The sequence below is a fragment of the Callorhinus ursinus genome, unplaced genomic scaffold, assembly GCF_003265705.2.
Source record: "Callorhinus ursinus isolate GAN/ISIS: 27379988/994484 unplaced genomic scaffold, GSC_fseal_2.0 scaffold11, whole genome shotgun sequence".
Taxonomy (NCBI): domain Eukaryota; kingdom Metazoa; phylum Chordata; class Mammalia; order Carnivora; family Otariidae; genus Callorhinus; species Callorhinus ursinus.
In genome coordinates, this window is record NW_027397073.1 from 43,980,911 (window position 1) to 43,998,258 (window position 17,348).

General features: G+C 37.0%; 1 long non-coding RNA gene across 1 annotated transcript in view; it reads right to left on the reverse strand.

The window, feature by feature from the left end:
- Positions 1-17,348, reverse strand: part of LOC141373746 (uncharacterized) — an 88,858-nt gene that overhangs the window by 35,208 nt on the left and 36,302 nt on the right. The gene's annotated exons all lie outside the window — the stretch shown is intronic.

Below are 17,348 nucleotides of genomic sequence, written 5' to 3' on the forward strand. Positions count from 1 at the left end.
TATATATACACAATGGAATATTATGCAGCCATCAAAAGGAATGAAATCTTGCCCTTTACAATGACGTGGATGGAACTGGAGGGTATTATGCTGAGTGAAATAAGTCAATCGGAGAAAGACATGTATCATATGATCTCACTGATATGAGGAATTCTTAATCTCCGGAAACAAACTGAGGGTTGCTGGAGTGGTGGGGGTTGGCAGGGATGGGGTGGCTGGGTAATAGACATTGGGGAGGGTATGTGCTATGGTGAGCCCTGTGAATTGTGTAAGACTGTTGAATCACAGACCTGTACCTCTGAAACAAACAATACATTATATGTTAAAAAAAAAAAAGGGAAGAAGAAGAAGATAGCTGGAGGGGAAGAATGAAGGGGGGGGAATTGGAGGGGGAGACGAACCATGAGAGCCTATGGACTCTGAGAAACAAACTGAGGGTTCTAGAGGGGAGGTTGCTGGGGGGATGGGTTAGCCTGGGTATTAAAGAGGGCACCGTCTGCATGGAGCACTGGGTGTTATATGCAAACAATGAATCATGGAATACTACATCAAAAACTAATGATGTAATGTATGGTGATTAACATAACATAATAATAAAAAATAAAATAAAATAAAATCACTCCTCAGGTTACACTTGGGTTCTACAAGTTTCTCTAAGCACCCTGGTAAGAAGTCATCATTTGAGATGTTCTTCTGATGGGAAAAAAAGTTCTTTACAAATATCTGTTTTCCTAATAAAGGTTAGATGCATGTATAACCTGTTCATAATCGAAGACTAATTATAATTAAGAGAGCACCTGATTAAGATCTGTAACTCCAGTGCTGGCACCAATAATGATATTTTCTACATTTCACATGATTCTTAGATTTATTGTACTGTGGAAGAGTACATAGTTTCTATTGATCACTTTCAGATTAGCTTTAATTTGGATTCTCTAGGACTCGTTTCAAAACCATGGATATGTTTGTTTATACTGAATGGCTTCCATCTTGTTTTTGAAATTACTAACTCTACCTTCAGAATTTGAGAATTTCACACTGAGTTTCAAATGTGACCACGAACATGGCTTCAGGAGTATTACAGAAAATGGGAACAAATAACTCTATCAGCCTCACCATTTTAAAACCAAAACTGAATTTAAAAACTGGACCCCATGTCCTTATAACTATCTAATTTGGGGGATAACATTGACTCCCTACATTATTTTCCAAGATGCTGAGCACAGAGATCAGTATTTCTGCTCCACTGCCCATCTCCTCAATCTCAAACCCGTGGAGGTAGGCAAATTCTCATATGACATATTATATAAAATAATCAGTATTTGACAACCGATTTCAATTTATAAATATCTTCTTTGGAATACCTACCTTTTATAAGGTTCTCTACTTTTCTCTTTGTGTGCTGCTGTAAGAATTCGATTTTAGAAAGAATCTTTGACAGTGTTCATGTAATGGTGCAAATTCATTCAGTAATGGTACAAATTTCATGAAGAAAGTGCCAGCAAAACAAGCAAAGTGCTGTCAGTTAGTGTCATTACAGTTATAAGATCCATGAAGTGTAAGTGGGAAAAAATCACTGCACCAAGTCCTGCAGAACACTATCAAGACTGCAGAATAAGGGTGCAATAATGGGTCACAGTCATGGTCAATTGAAACATTTTCTTCCTTTGGGAACAACTGCACATGACATAAATTGAGCACTCTCTTTTTTTTTCAGCTATTAAATGAACTTGAGGAAACCTGGATATTTTAATTGTTTCCTTACAGCACTAAGAACTATGTAAGGAATATGGAAAATAAAAACATTGGGGGATAGTGTAGCAATTCTGATTCTTTCAAAGGTTTTAAAAAATTACTCCATGTAATACACTAAACAGAAAATGATCTTGATGGTGTGGATTCATTTCATTTTTTATTCTCAACAAGATCCTATTTTGAACAGGGTGCTTAGTGGCTTGGCATGCTGCCAATATTTGACAACGTGGCAAACCAAATGGCACTAATAGGTGGAAACTTCCCTCAAATGGGGGGTGGGGGGGAGAAGAGCTCTTATAAGGCCCTTAGTATAAGAGAGAAACATGAGCAGAAAAATAAAAAAGGGCCTCAGGAAAAAAAAACACAACAACAAACTAGTGAAAAATATGGGTATAAATCTTACCAAGGTAAAGAGAATCAGTTCAAAACTTGAGAGCAGCATCAACAGGAAACAGTCGAATGCAGAGCAAATTATTAACACTCAGATTCTACTCTGTTACCTCTTAGTTCTGCTTTATCTACCAACAAAACAGCTCTAGGTGTCTATCATTCAGTCATTCAGTCACCATAGATTTATGTGTTGAACTGTGCTAGGCGCCAAGGATGTAGTGGTAAACAAGAAAAAAGTACAGCAGTGAAAGAAACAGAAATAGGAGATGAGATGGGTTGTTAATGCTTCACTGGGGATGAATACAGGTTGCCATGGTAGACTCTAGGAGTACAAACCCCAGGTTTGGGATGTCAGAGGAAAATCAGCGAATAGTTCAAGCATGTAGAAATACATGTGTAAACATCCAAGAGACAGAGAGAGAGAGAGAGGAAAGGAGTATATTGTGGCCAGGGCTTTAAGTTTGATGAGAGTGGCAGAAGGAAAGGTAAAAGAGACAAGCGGTGAGAAAGTAACATGGAATTCTTCAACTGTAAATCTCAGGAGCCAAATTCAACATAATGTAAACAATAAAAAAGACAGAAACTTATTGATGTTGGGATATCTTAGGCATAAGTTGAACAATCATCCATGGGAAGGGAGGGAGCACATTTGGGTCTTAAACAGCTAGAAGGAGTTTGAATACCATCAAAACTATCTTTAGCTTCATCTCAGCTCTTTCTTCCAGTTGGCTTCATTATTTTCATCGTTTGGCCCAGTAGCAGAAACATGGTTCCAACAGCCCTCCAGTTTTCTACGGAGGCTTCAACTTTCAGAGATTAAAATGGATTCTTTTTCTTAGTTTCAGCTTCAGAATTTTGGGAAAAGTACATTGAAACATTCCTTCCTCATTCCCTTTAGTTCACTCTTCTGCATGTGTGTTACCGTGGGAAAAAATGCACTGTTTCGTGTGTTGAGTCCATGTGACGGACAAGACAGATAAACTCATGCTCTTGTGGAGCTCACATTCTAGTGGGAGAAAAGAGGCAGGAAAGAAGCAAACTAATCCATGAACAATGCAATTTTTAGGTGGTGGTAAGTGTTAGGGAAGAAATAAAATGGAAAGGTGGTGGAGTGATTGACTGAATTAAGGAGGGGGAAATTGGTGAGCATCACCACAGAGGTGAGGTCTGAACAGATCTGAGTTGAGTAAGAGTCAGCCTCTGGGAATATCAAGAGGGGGAGCATTTTGGACAAAGGAAACAGCAAATGCAAAGGTCCAAATAAAGGAGATACATGGCATGTTCAAGGAGCAAAAAGAAGGCCAGCAAAGCCAGGGTAGTGAATGAAGGGAAGGGTGGTAGGTGATTGCTCAAAGACTAGCTCAGGAGCCAGAATGTACACACTTAGGAGGCCTGGTAAAGTCAATTTCATTCTAAGTGAACTGGGAAAACATCTTAGATGACAGGATGAGGAGAGAGAGGAAAAGCAGGAATACCAATTATGAAGCTTTGGCAGTAATTCAGGCAGAAGATGTTGGAGCTTGAACTGTGGTAACATTAGTGGAAATGGAGAGGAGTGGATGGATTTGGGAAAAAATTAGGGAAATAGGGTCAAAAGAGCTTGATGATGGATTAAATGCAAAAGGGTAAGGGAGAGAGAAAATTCTTGTCTATAGCATAACTGAGCAACTGTGTAGGTAGGGCTACCATTTACTAAAATGGAAAATTCCAGAAGATCAGCAGGGTATTTTTTAGGGGGTGGGCTGGGTGGTAGCAGAAGTTGTACTGGGGCTATATTAAGTTGGGTTATATTACACATTCAAGAAAGTCGTTAAAAACTTAGATAGATCCACCCTTGGAACCTAACACTGTGAGTACAGGTTCACATTTTCCTGTACTTCTTAAGTCTAAAACAATAGTAACTATACCTTTTGGGGTAAGGAGGGGCAACTCTTTCCAAAAAAAAAGGTAAAGAATTGGTGGCAAATACACATGCCAAACCCAAATGTATACACATATGTATACACACATATACATATTTATGTATATACTTCACAGACACACACACTTATATTATGGCTATTTATCTTATCTATATCTATGTATCAGTATGTGAATGCCATTTGGACTACAGCAGGCGCATGGCTCACAATGGAAGCAGAAAGGGAAGAAGCATTGACTTCTCCCCTTTCTGCTGGACAGTCCTTTGTCCAGGGACTGAACAAGCCTACATGCCCCTTGTCTGGCAGCCATTCAAGTCAGAAATCCATCCTTAAATCAGAAATTGTCCACAGTGATGGGGGAGAGGGGTATTAGATGAAATAAATATATACTGAACATCTACTATATGCTAAATTGTGTACATATCCTTTTCTACATGATTACAGGTAACCGAATTGAAAAGTTCTGTCCTTCATCATCTTTAAAACATCTCCCCTCATCCAAAGAAAAAAAAAAGAAAAGAAAAAGAGAAGAAAAAAATCACTCTTGCCAAAAAGATGGTTACCATTTCAAATCCTGAGAACTTGTCAGGAATGTCCTACAGAGTCAACCCTTTCTGCCTCATCCACGAAGGACATTTATAATTCTGACAAGACGTCTCTGTCTTTCAGAACATCCCTGCAGGAGGTTGTCAACTTTAAAAAATGGTGCACAAAACAGAAGGGGGCAAAGTAGTTAACGTGCTTGTTTTCATGGACTAAAGTTCATAGAAAAATTCTGGACTCCTCCCCAAATGCCATCGACAACTGGTATGACATGTAATTCATGCTGGCTCCTTTTATTTTCAAGAACATTTCTCGTCCTTAGAAATCTCTCTAATGAATGCTCTTGGGATTGATTATTCTCTCCCCCGGCAATCTCTTTTGCATTTGTGTAATTCAATTAGATGACATATGTTAAGTATCTATATTTGTGCTTACTGCATAATAGTTGTTTAATTGATGGTAGCAAATTGTTAAATGTGTGGTTAGAGTCACTTGCTTAGATTTAAGATTTTTCGGTTTTATAAAAGCTGATTTCCCAATTACAGATTTTACGCCCTGTGTTATCTCATAAATGTTGGAGATTTGTAATTTCTGCCTATTTTGAGTCTATCTATGGTAATCATCATTGCTCTTTCAGAACTTTTCCTGAAACAGCCTGTGGTGGAAACCTATATACATTTCATTTTGCAGGCATTGATCCCCAGTGCCCAGTTCAATGCCATATGAGAGAGAATGCTAAAGTTATCTCTCTACTTGGAAGGAACCAGGAAATGATTGGTTTCTTTCTCTAAACAACTGTATAAACCTTTCTTTGTTTTTTCCTTATAACAAAAATCAGATTTTAATCATATTTTAGAACAGAAACTTGTCATTTCCATTCAAAGGAACTTTTATCAAGGTAAAAATAATAGACTGTCACCATAAGAAACATGGAAAACATAAAACATGAAAAATCTGAAAGTATCATTTACACCACACTTCTTCTGTTTCAGGCTTGCACCAAGTTCTCCTGGCCCCTATGCTTCGGAGTGAACCCAGTGGAGCACCACGGGACATAGCACACTCTGTCTTTTGACAGATGGGTGCCTAAGAAACGTGTACTTTTAACTGTGTTCACATTACAAAGCCATAACTCCTGTTTTGACAGCCAAGTTTTGTAACCGTTCACTTCAGATATCGCATTAGGAATTCATTTTTGACCTGACAGTCTGTGCCAATATTTAGTTTTGCCAAGTTTGGCTTGCTAAATTGGAAACTATATAGAAACTCCATATTACAAGTGACAGTCGTTAACTTGACTAAGAGAATGATTCTAATGTGTGATACGTTTTGCTTATATAAAGATGCACAAAAAATCCTTTTCTAAAATTAGTTAAGACTTTACTTAACAGTAAGATTATATAGTTAATAGCACTATACAGCACATTTACAAGTTGCTAACAGAGTAGGTCTTAAAAGTTCTCACCACAAGGAACACAAATTTGTAACGTGTGGTGATGGATGTAAAGGAGACATAATGTGATCATTTTGCAATACATACAACTATTGAATCCTTATGTTGTACACCCAAAACTAATATGTTATATGTTCATTATATCCCCCCAAAATAATAAGATAATAAATAAAAGGAGATTTGTTTCAGCAAGATTCAGATGTAGAAAGGATTAACAGAGTGTGTGATACACATAGTTCCAAAGTAACAATTCCTTGCAGATATTAAATGACTAGACGATTTAAGTACATTTTTAAGAATTCTTAGATTTGTGCATATTTATAATAGTAAACACATTTAATGTGTGTGAATTCCATGCATCTAGACTTGGGTCAATTCTACCTCAAGAGTTCTCATTCTACTACTTACAAACAGCTGAGGATTCTATAGCCATAGTTACAGAACTATTGTATCAAAGAAGCAGTAATAGCCTATTTAACTCTACCTGAATACACATTAGGACATAGGGACCCATATGTGAATTTGTCAGCCTTTAAATAAAGGGAAAGTTTCTTTCTGCAGCATTTGAATTAGCTGCTTCTGCTAATATTCCGCTTCTTTTATAGGGGGTGAAAATGAATTGAGCACTGGAATATACATTCTCATGGACAATAGTGACAACAACAAGAATACTTTATAATTAGATTACCAGCTAAGATGCTGTCTGGAGATTAGAACTGAAAGCTCATTGCAGATAAAGGCGGGGCCAGGTGTCCTCTTATGGAATGCATTTGAATGAATATTTATCAAATACACGAATGCTATGAAATATTGTTTTTCTTGTTATTTTTCCCTCTAGGTGGCTTTCATTCTTAGCAGCAGCATGGATAACAGTAACCTCCTAAATTTTCTTTGACTGACCATTGCTGATCTTCACCAGGACACAAAGTGGAAAATTAACTTGAAGAATGTTCATTAAATTTGGTCCTTCAGAATTTATGGACTTAAAACAGACAACCAACACACCAAAACCAGGAATAGGATCACAAATTATCAGAGTGAAGCAATTTAGAATTGACATAACTGCCAGAGAAGCTAATTATCAGCAGAAGCAGCTAATTCAAATGCTACAGAATATCACTTTTCCTGTAGGTTGATACTTTCATGCTTTAGGTCACCAAATAGTAGCAGGTATACTAAAGTAAGAAGTTAATATGTTATTACTGATCCCTTAAAACAATAATTTTGTAACTATGGCTATGTAGTTCTATGGCTTGGAGGTAAAGAAAAAAGAATGCATTTTATGTATTTCACTAGGTAAGATTGGTAAAATAATTAAAAGCAAAAGTGAGAAAGATGAAGAATAGTGTAGAAGAATAATACTGTAGAATTCTATTCAATTATATTCTATAGAATTGTATTCTATTATATAGACTATATATTTTTTCTATTGTATATATTCCATTATAATCCCATTTTTATTTATACTTATATTTATAATCCTACATTTTAAAACATGTCATAAATTTTTATGTTATCTCATAGAACTAATCTACTCCCCCCCCCCCCAGTCTGGGCTATACATTATCCCAGCACACAATCTCTAGGCACTGGGTAAAATAGTGTTGTATCTGCACCTGTTGGCTTTGAAATTATACAGTATGGCTTCAAATCCTGATTCTGCCACTTACTCTGTAGGATTTTGGACAATTTCCTTAAAACTCTCTGTACTCAAGTGTCCTCAACTGTAAAATAGGAATAGAAGACCCCATACCTCACAGCATTGTCAGGAAGATTAAATAATTAACACATCAAAAGGTGTAGAACCACTTGACATTATATGCTCAGTGATTGTTACCTTACAGAAATAATTGGGTATTATTTTCACAAAATAAAGGCATAATTAAAATTTTTAATTTATATATAACGCCTAGAAAAAGGGCTTATGGTAGAATATTTTGGTATATTTGGTCAGTATTTTATGATAGTTTTACACTGTAACTCCCTAATTTGACACTGTGGAATGCAATATTCGACCAATTACTTCTGCCTATGTTTTTTAGAATTCCAAGATTAAAGTGTCCTGCGGAAATTCCTTTGTTTAATAGAAGTATTAGTAGAAAGGAAGAAGTCCCCGTGTCAGAACACAATAATCCTTTAGGCAGTCCATGGGTCATACTTGTCACAGAATAATTTTAAGTGTCGGACTCAGAGATCGGATCCAACCCCTTAATTTTATAAATGAGAAAACAGAATCAGAGAGATTAAACACTTTACCCAGAGTCACTCAGCTGGTTACGGAGAGGCAGCGGGTCATCATTTATTAAGAACATTTTATCAGTAACTGGATGATCTCCAGCAAATTTTGCAACCTGCCTGGGTCCCCTTGTTCCCATTGGTACAATGAGTAATACCTAACAATACAGTTGTTTAGAAGATGGGAATATAGATTGCATGGGTAACACACAAGTTTCGTGTGGCCTCATGCCTTCCTGAGACCAAGAGATGAAAAGGAGAGCATTCCTTGCCAAATAGAGAAGTAAGTGACTGCAGATTATCAACATTGCTGAAAAAGGAATGCTGCGGGTGGCTCAGTCGGTTAAGCATCTGCCTTAGGCTCAGGTCATGATCCCAGGGTCCTGGGATCCAGCCCTGCAGCGGGCTCTCTGCTCAGTGGGGAGCCTGCTTCTCCTTCTCCCTCTGCCCCTCCCCCCCACTTGTGCTCTCTCTCACTTGCTCTCTTTCAAATAAATAAATAAAATCTTTAAAAAAAATGTAAAAGGAATGCTGCAAGCTGTCAGCAGAAAACAAGGGATACATGAATTGCTCTAGCAGTTTGTATGCCTAAGAAACGAGACTTTCACATTCTTTTCACAGACATTTACCACGCACTTACAGGGTGTGGATACTGTTCTAGATGCCAGATATACAGCAGTGAACAAAACACAAAATGTCTATGGATCTTGCATTCCGATGACGGGGAGAGAGACCATAAACAAACAAATAAGAAAATGAGATTATGTGTTAGGATGGGACAACTGCTCGGAGGAAAACAAGGCAGAGAAAGGTAACAAGGAGTTACTGTGCCTGGGGAGGAAGAGAAGATAGATTTTAAACCAGATGCTCAAAGAACATAAGGTTCCTTGAGCAAACCACTTTGGAAGTGATCGTTTTGCAAGGAAGGGAAAGGATCTCTCTCAGAAAGATGGAAAAATCCCTGGCTTCTAATGTATTTAGAGTTTTAACTACAAGAATATTTATCACAGCTTTATTTTTATAATAGCAAGAAAACAGAAATAACATAAAGCCCCAACCAAAGAGTTTGTTAAATAAAATGTGGATGGAAAAAAAATTACATAATCTTTTAAAATTGTGTTGTGAAAGAAAATGTAATGACATGGGTCTGTGTTGCATAGCTTCAAAAATATATATGCCATATGGTCCTGATTTCTTCAGTATATTTTCCTCAATTGAGAAAGAATGCAATAGAATTTCATAAAATGTTGATAGGATTCATATCAAGGAGATGTGACAGAGATTTTGTTTTTTTTAAACTTTTTCCCCCTACATTTTGTATTAGAAACAAGTACTGATTTGTGGCAAAGTAAAAATAATAATAACAATAATATATAAAAAATAATTCAACTGAAAGGATGCAGAAACTAGAACTCTTATAAACATCTTCATAAAGTATAGAGAGGATCTTATCGAAGTTAAAGATGGCATAATCTGAAAAGATGAGTTTAGGTGCACATGAGGAACCCAAATTAGAAATTATTTTGACAGACCAGAACAAGGGCCAAAGACATCGAGATGAACTTTATTAAAAATAAATTTGTAATCTCCATTTGGGTTTTTAAAAAAATCAATTAAAGAGGTACAGAGCTGGGGGACCCATTTGACAACAGCTCAGGCAAGGAGGGGCCCGAGCGTGTTAATGACCACAGCTCAACATGAGCTCATAGTGTGACACAGCTGCTTCGAAGCTAACGAATTTCTACATTAATTAATATGCTTCTAGTGTCAGCGCTGGAGACGGAACTGTCCCTCCGTAGACTACAGTGGTCAGATAAAACTGGGAGAGGAAACCCTCCACCACCTCTTGCTTCTGTCCTTCACAACACTGGGTCACACTTGCAGCTCACTAATTTATGCAATTGCTGGTTTTGCATCTGTTGTCTCTGCTGGCTTCTAAGCTCCCTGAGGACAGAGACTGTCCCTTCACAGTTTACTGCTTTATCTCCAGTGTCTAATACTGGCACTCACGAAAAATGGGAGGCTGCTGTCCCAATATTGGCAGATCCAGTCATCTCAATTATTTATTCCAGTTAACAACACTTACATTGTGTTTCTACGTGCTAGGCATAAGTCTAAGTCCTTTGCAGACAGATATGAACGCATTAATCTTCACTGCAGCCGTGTGAGGCACCTCGATACGAACACTGGACACTGCGATATAGAGAGGTTAAGAAATGTGCCCAAGTCGGGCAGGGTTGAAATCTGAACCCAGACACTCTACACTCTGCCGACTGTCAAAAACAAAACTCGAAAAAAAAACTATGCCCCATCTGTATGAGGCCGACCAGGAAAAGAATTCTAAGAAACATATCAGATTGAAATCTTTGAAAGAAATGGACTGATTGAGGCTAAAAACAAAGCAAGAAACAGAGGTAATATGACCACTTGACTTCAAATTGAGAAGAGCTTCCATGTGAAACAGAAAAGTAATAATGAAAATGAATGAAATCCCCTATGTTCAGTATGAATCTACATCCTGATTTACCAGGGCAGTCCCGGTTCATGCCTGTTGAAGCAATGCAGTTATAAACAGCATTCTTGTTCATTCTTAAAATATTCCAAATTAGACAATTATTATCTGCTCACCAAGTTTATGGCTTAAAGGAAGATTTCACATTCTTAGGACATTTGATCTTTACAAAAGTCCTGTGTAGTTGGTTTGTATTAATATTATTATACTATTCCCCTTCTTCAGCCAGAAAAAAAAAAACACAAAATTGTTCCAAAACACACTTCGAGTTAGTAGCAGGGCTCTGATTTGAACCCAGATCATCTGACTAGAACTACACACATTTTCTCTATCTACTCTGCTGAGTAACTGAACTTACTCTGCATTGCCACAGAGTGCAGAGCTAGGACAAATGGGTAGAAATTCCTAAGAAAAGATTCATCCCCAAATGAAGTACCACATTTAAAAAACTGAATGAGGGGCGCCTGGGTGGTTCAGTTGGCTAATTAGGTGACTGCCTTCGGCTCAGGTCATGATCCTGGAGTCCTGGGATCGAGTCCCGCATCAGGCTCCCTGCTCAGCGGGGAGTCTGTTTCTCCCGCTGACCCTCCCCCGTCTCATGCTCTCTCTCTCTATCTCATTCTCTCTCTCAAATAAATAAATAAAATCTTTAAAAAATAAAAACAAAAAACTGAATGAATGAGCTTCCTAATCAATCAGAAATCTGCCAGGAACTGCCCAAGCCCAGGACTAAATGGGCATGGGACAAGGGTTTTACAAAGGGGATCGCCTGCACCAAGAGGGACCTTTTATGAGCTTCTCAGAATGTGGGACGTCGATTTCTGGTGGGCAATGAATCATTAGCAGATCACGAAATGATTTCCCACACTATGTGGACATAGTATTCAAAATCACTAACATGCCTAATGAGACCTTTTGATTCCCTTTTCAATTACAGTTTTAATCCTTCCAACTGCCTACGGAAAAGCCTCAGATTGGTACCGATATACCTTTAATACTACTGAAACAAGCTAACCCACCTTTCAACCAAGAGAGCAATAGGTTCTAAGCTTTCAGAGGCAATAATATCCATTGAAGTAGATCTGACACTATTTTATCTTCGTGGAACATATTCTAGTTTTGGATTTCATTTTAGGGCAGTGACATATATTTTTCTTTTAAAAATACATCTAAGTAAATAAGTGAGTCAGCTTAAGAAAAAACATTAACTAATTTATATTAGTTATGTATGGTAGACAGAAAAACAGATCCTCCCCAAAGATGTCTACATTCTAATTCCCATAATCTATGTGTATGTTACTTTATATGGCAACAGAAAACTTGCAAATGGAATTAGGGCTAAGGGTCTTGAGATGGGGAGATTATCCTGAATTATCTGAACGTGCCCAATCTCAACACATGAGTCCTTAAAAGCAAAAAACTTTTCTCAGCCATGGTCAGAAAGAGACAGGAGGGTGGAAGAAGGGTCTAAAAGATGCAATGCAAGGACGTGTATTATCTCCTAGGGCCTCCGGAAAGTAATGCAGCCCTGCCAAACCTTGACTTTACCTTATGAAAGCCATGGCCAACTTCTGACTATAAGACATAGAAGACAACTAATTTGTATCGTGTAAGCCACCAATTTCATGGCAATTTTTTTACAGCAGCAAAAGGGAACTAAAAGAGAAGGGTACAGGGAGAGGCAAAAGCTGTGAGAATGTCTAAATAATTGAAGTTTAGAAAACAATCCTTCTAGATGGCTTATAACGTTCCTTCCAATTCTGAGATGTTCTGGTAACATTCTGTCAACTATCAGATTTCCGTTCCTCCTGATGGCTAATTTAGTGTTTCCTGTGCTTTAATAGACATTCCAAAAAGTAATTTAAAAACAGTGAGAATGATTCATGAGAAACATATTCTTGTTTGGGAGAAAGTACAGCAGTTTTTTTTTTCAGGGATGTAGTGTAGGAGATGTATGTTTGACAATCTTATAATCACTATTTTCATGTGGATTCCCTTGATTTTGAGAGTTACCCGCTTGTTCTACATTAGTGAGTTTTATTATCCATACATCACAATGCTTTTCTTAAAAAAAATTGGGTATTCTCAATTTACAGATTAATCTAAGGATCTTTCTGCTCCACTTGATATGAAAAGCAATCAAACTGTCCCAATAAAACAAAAGTTGTGTGTGATGGCATCTGGTTAGTCAGTGTTACACTGTAGGAGAAAACAATTAGATTTAACCAAGTCTATTTGCTCCAAGATGTTTTGTTCTGCCATTCTGAAAATTCACAGCCTACAAAGTCATGTTTGAATATACTGACACCTGATATATCTGGTACAAGCAATAATTAACCACTCACCACTCATCCTGTCTCTTTTGACTTGATCACGCATGTTAAGATATATGAAAATGTCTTTGGGAGAGAAATAAGGGTTAATAAAAGACAGCGAGATATTCATGCGCTCCAAATAATGTGATTGATTATACGTTATACATGTAATCTGTAGACCAATAAAGCAGGACACGCATATAGTCCGTGAATACATAATCAGAGTCATTAAAAGAGAGCTTGCCATCTCATAATGTTAATCAAATGCTATTTGACCAATTTGCTTCCAGCAACTAAGGGGGCAAATTGATGTCAGCTAATCTTAAATCTAAAGAGGGGCATGTTCTAGAACTAGAGTGTTTTTTTTTTAATTTTCCATCTTTCTTGGGTTGAATTCATTTATCTTGAAGAAACGTATTTTAATGCTAATGTCATTGAAATAATACCTGAGAGCAGATTTGAAAATGGCAAGCTATAATTTATTATGGGTATGGAGGAGTGCAATGGCTACAAGTCTCCAAAAATGTCTGTTATCACGTGGTCAGAAAAGTGCTGCCGAGGACACGGCCCTGATTCATCATCTTCAGGGTGTACTAAAGTACCACACTTCATTCACGTGCCACAAACTGACAGAAGAATCAAAAATTGGTCTTTTCCCCTGAAAAATAATTTAATCAATTTCCAACTTAGTTTTAAGAAGAAAATGCCACACTCTTTTTAGTCGAGATGATTTGACTACGTATTAGCCCTCATCCATATTATTAGGAGGTATATACTTGGGCTCTTTAACAACTGAACTGTCCATGTGATAGGAAGCTGATTTTGAATTTTTGTTCTTTCACCACTAAGAAGAATGTAAAATATCCTTTTTCTTTTTTTTTTTTTTAGTATAAGTTATTCCTGACTTAAGTAGGAATTCCTTTGAAGTCACTGAGCATTGTTCTAGAGCAGAGTTAATATTACTAGAAGGCTGGGCTCTAGTAAATCATTGGTTAGTTGATAATTGATATGGATTCATTGCAGGAATCTTACAGACTACTTCTAAACTCTTAAATAGTCGAATTTTGTAAAGGATGTTTGTACATATCCATCGCCTCTCTCTAAAATATCTCGGGTTTCAGATAGAACCAAAGCGACTTGATAAAATCACCTGAGTCCCATCTTCCCCCAGTTGAACTATTATAACACAGACGTTCGTACCCGGAAGCAGGAGTTTCCTGTCTGGAGTGAAGATAGAGACTGTTTCTTGTTTTACTGAAGTATCCTTGGGGGTGTTAAAGAAACTATATGTATACAACTCTTTTACATATGTTAATGTTATCAGAGAATAGTATTTGTTTAATATTTTTTAAAAAAACTGAGTTGGCTATTAAGCGAGCATGTAAACATCTCAAGCCCTGTAACAAGAAAATGCTTTTAGCTCAAAGACCAAAACTCAGTTTGCCTAGACTTCTGCTGCTTCCCCATAGCCCTAAAATATCCTTAGTCCCAGGACCACGGCAATACTAGTTGGCATGGAGAAAACCTGATCCAATTGTATTTTTTGTTGTTGTTAAACATGAAATTGGGAAATACCTTAAGTATTGCGGTCCTGAGGAGAATCAAGGGACGCTTTCTATTAATTTCTAATTACTATTAAAGGATATAAACCTGCCTCGAAAACCAAGTTTTTTGAATAGACAACACAAATAATCAGACACACATATTTGATGTTTCGATTTATGTCATTTTGAAGTATTGAAAGCCTTTCTCAGAAAAGAAAAACTCAAGAGTTCTCAGTAGTATCTTTGATATTACCACATAACTCCTATAAGCCTTACAGACATGTACTTATTTTATACTCTTTTTTTAGTAGAAATCGATAATTCTGTTTTCAGTGAGGATAAGATAATAGATACATGTTATGTTTGTAAACTATTAGCACTCTTCTAAAGAGGAAATAAACTCACAGCTGCTTCCAAGACAGTATATCATTAGATCTTAATATTTAACTTAGTTTGCTCGCCAGAATCGATTTGCTGTTGCTGTTATGACTACTTCCAGGTGGTTGTCTGCTTTAAAGAAATATGCAATTAAATTAGTTTGGGAATGTTCTATGCCTAAATTATATTAGCTACTTTTATTTTTATTTTGAAGTGCCCTGAAGTACATCATTTCATTTGGCCTCTGAAAGCAATAGCATGGCTTTCCCCTGCCATGTGTCTCATCTCTCAGAATCTCAGTCAACAGGGAAAGCAACAAGATGATTGAACCTTTCCACTGGAGATGTCTCCTGCACAGATGTTCTCCCCACACAGATTGCTGAACAGAAGCCATGTTTTTGTTGAAACAATGCATTACTAGCCTTCCTCAAGGGGTCCTCTCCAGTTTTAATATTGACAATCCTTTCCTTTGCCAGAAATATTGTCTTTTTTTTTTTTAAAGATTTTATTTATTTGAGAGAGAGAGAATGAGAGACAGAGAGCATGAGAGGGAAGAGGGTCAGAGGGAGAAGCAGACTCCCCGCTGAGCAGGGAGCCCGATGTGGGACTCGATCCCGGGACTTCGGGATCATGACCTGAGCCGAAGGCAGTCGCTTAACCAACTGAGCCACCCAGGCGCCCCAGAAATATTGTCTTATGAAGCAAAAGAGATGGATCTTATCAATCATGTAATTTGTAGTATGTGTCTTACACTGAGTTTTGACAGACCTTTATTTGGACTTCAGGTGAACATTCCCAAACTCAGTATTTCCTCAAACATTTCTGATTTCTTTTTTTTTAAGATTTTATTTTTAAGTAATCTCTACACCCAACATGGGGCTTGAGCTTACAACCCCAAGATCAAAAGTCACATGCTCTCCAGACTGAGCCAGCCAGGCACCCAAATATTTTCAATTTCTAAGGCTCATTCCATAATTCTTTATGCTACATTGTTTTTAAACACCAAACCTCTACTCAACTTAGAATCCTGAATGATATACATTTGGATCAGCTTTCTGCTCCCATGTATAAACCTGGGTGTCCTTTGATAATATAAATTTCTGAGTTTCAATGTGCCCTTCTGCTGTTCTTCCCCCAAAAAGGAAACATTACTACAATAAAGCTAAAATTACAGCAGTTATGTGACTGAGTGCACTGCGGCTTCTTCAGTTTCTTGCTTTGGCTTATTTTCTGACTTTTGTCCAAAAAACTCCATTTTGATATTCACCACATACACCATCTTTACCGGTACTGACTTGGTTTGTTGTCTAAACAGGAAGTAACCTAAAAGGTGTGACTTCAGAGGCCCCAAGATGGCTGCCCTCCCATCACCAAAATATTCTTCCCTCCATCCCTTCACAGCTGAATCTCTTCACAACTACCTGGATGCCTTTTAGCAAAAGATGAATTATTTTCCAATGCACAATGAAAACTAAGTTGGAAATCCAAACACTTTTACAAAGAGTTGCAAATACCATAAAAATTAGATGCTATCTGGTGTGTGAAGGAATAGAACACACAGGACTTCAGGTGAGAGAAACTGGCATCCCATGGACAAAAAGGGAAGCTAAGCATGAAACCCACAACCTGCTTCTTATCTTTGCTTATGGTCGATCCCTGTGATTTTAATTCTTCTGAAAAGAACAATACTTGCCAGACAGATTTCCATACTACTGATAAAAAATTCTTCATCCCATTCTTTGGTAGCTAATTTTTGAGAGCATGTAGAAATATTTTGATATTGTGGTTTTTATGTTGTAAGATGTCTTTCTTGCTTTCCATATCGCAGTCTTATTAGTATCATCTCTAACAGTGAGACATACATCCTTAAATAATTTAAATATCAAAGGGAACTATTGCTTGACACTGGGTTCTCATAGAACCATACCTCAAAGAATTATAATTTGTAAATCTAGAGATATTAATTACTGTTATTATTGTTAATGAGTTCTAAATTATGGACTAATTAATATTTATAGATCAGCAATGGCCAAATAAAATAAATGGACTCATCTAATTTCCCGAGTATGTGCTTTGTTCATTTTTTTTTGTGCTTTGTTCATTTTGAGTCTAACATTCGAAAAAGATATTAACAGCATCTGAAACTTTTAAAATTAATATTTCATTTTTCTAATTACCATGATTATGAAAAAATAAGTATGGTTAATTCTTTATTCATGAATTTAATATTTTTATATGATAGTATTTATATTCTTCAGCATCTAATTTAGAATTCACTTCTAACAATTATTGTAGATCAGG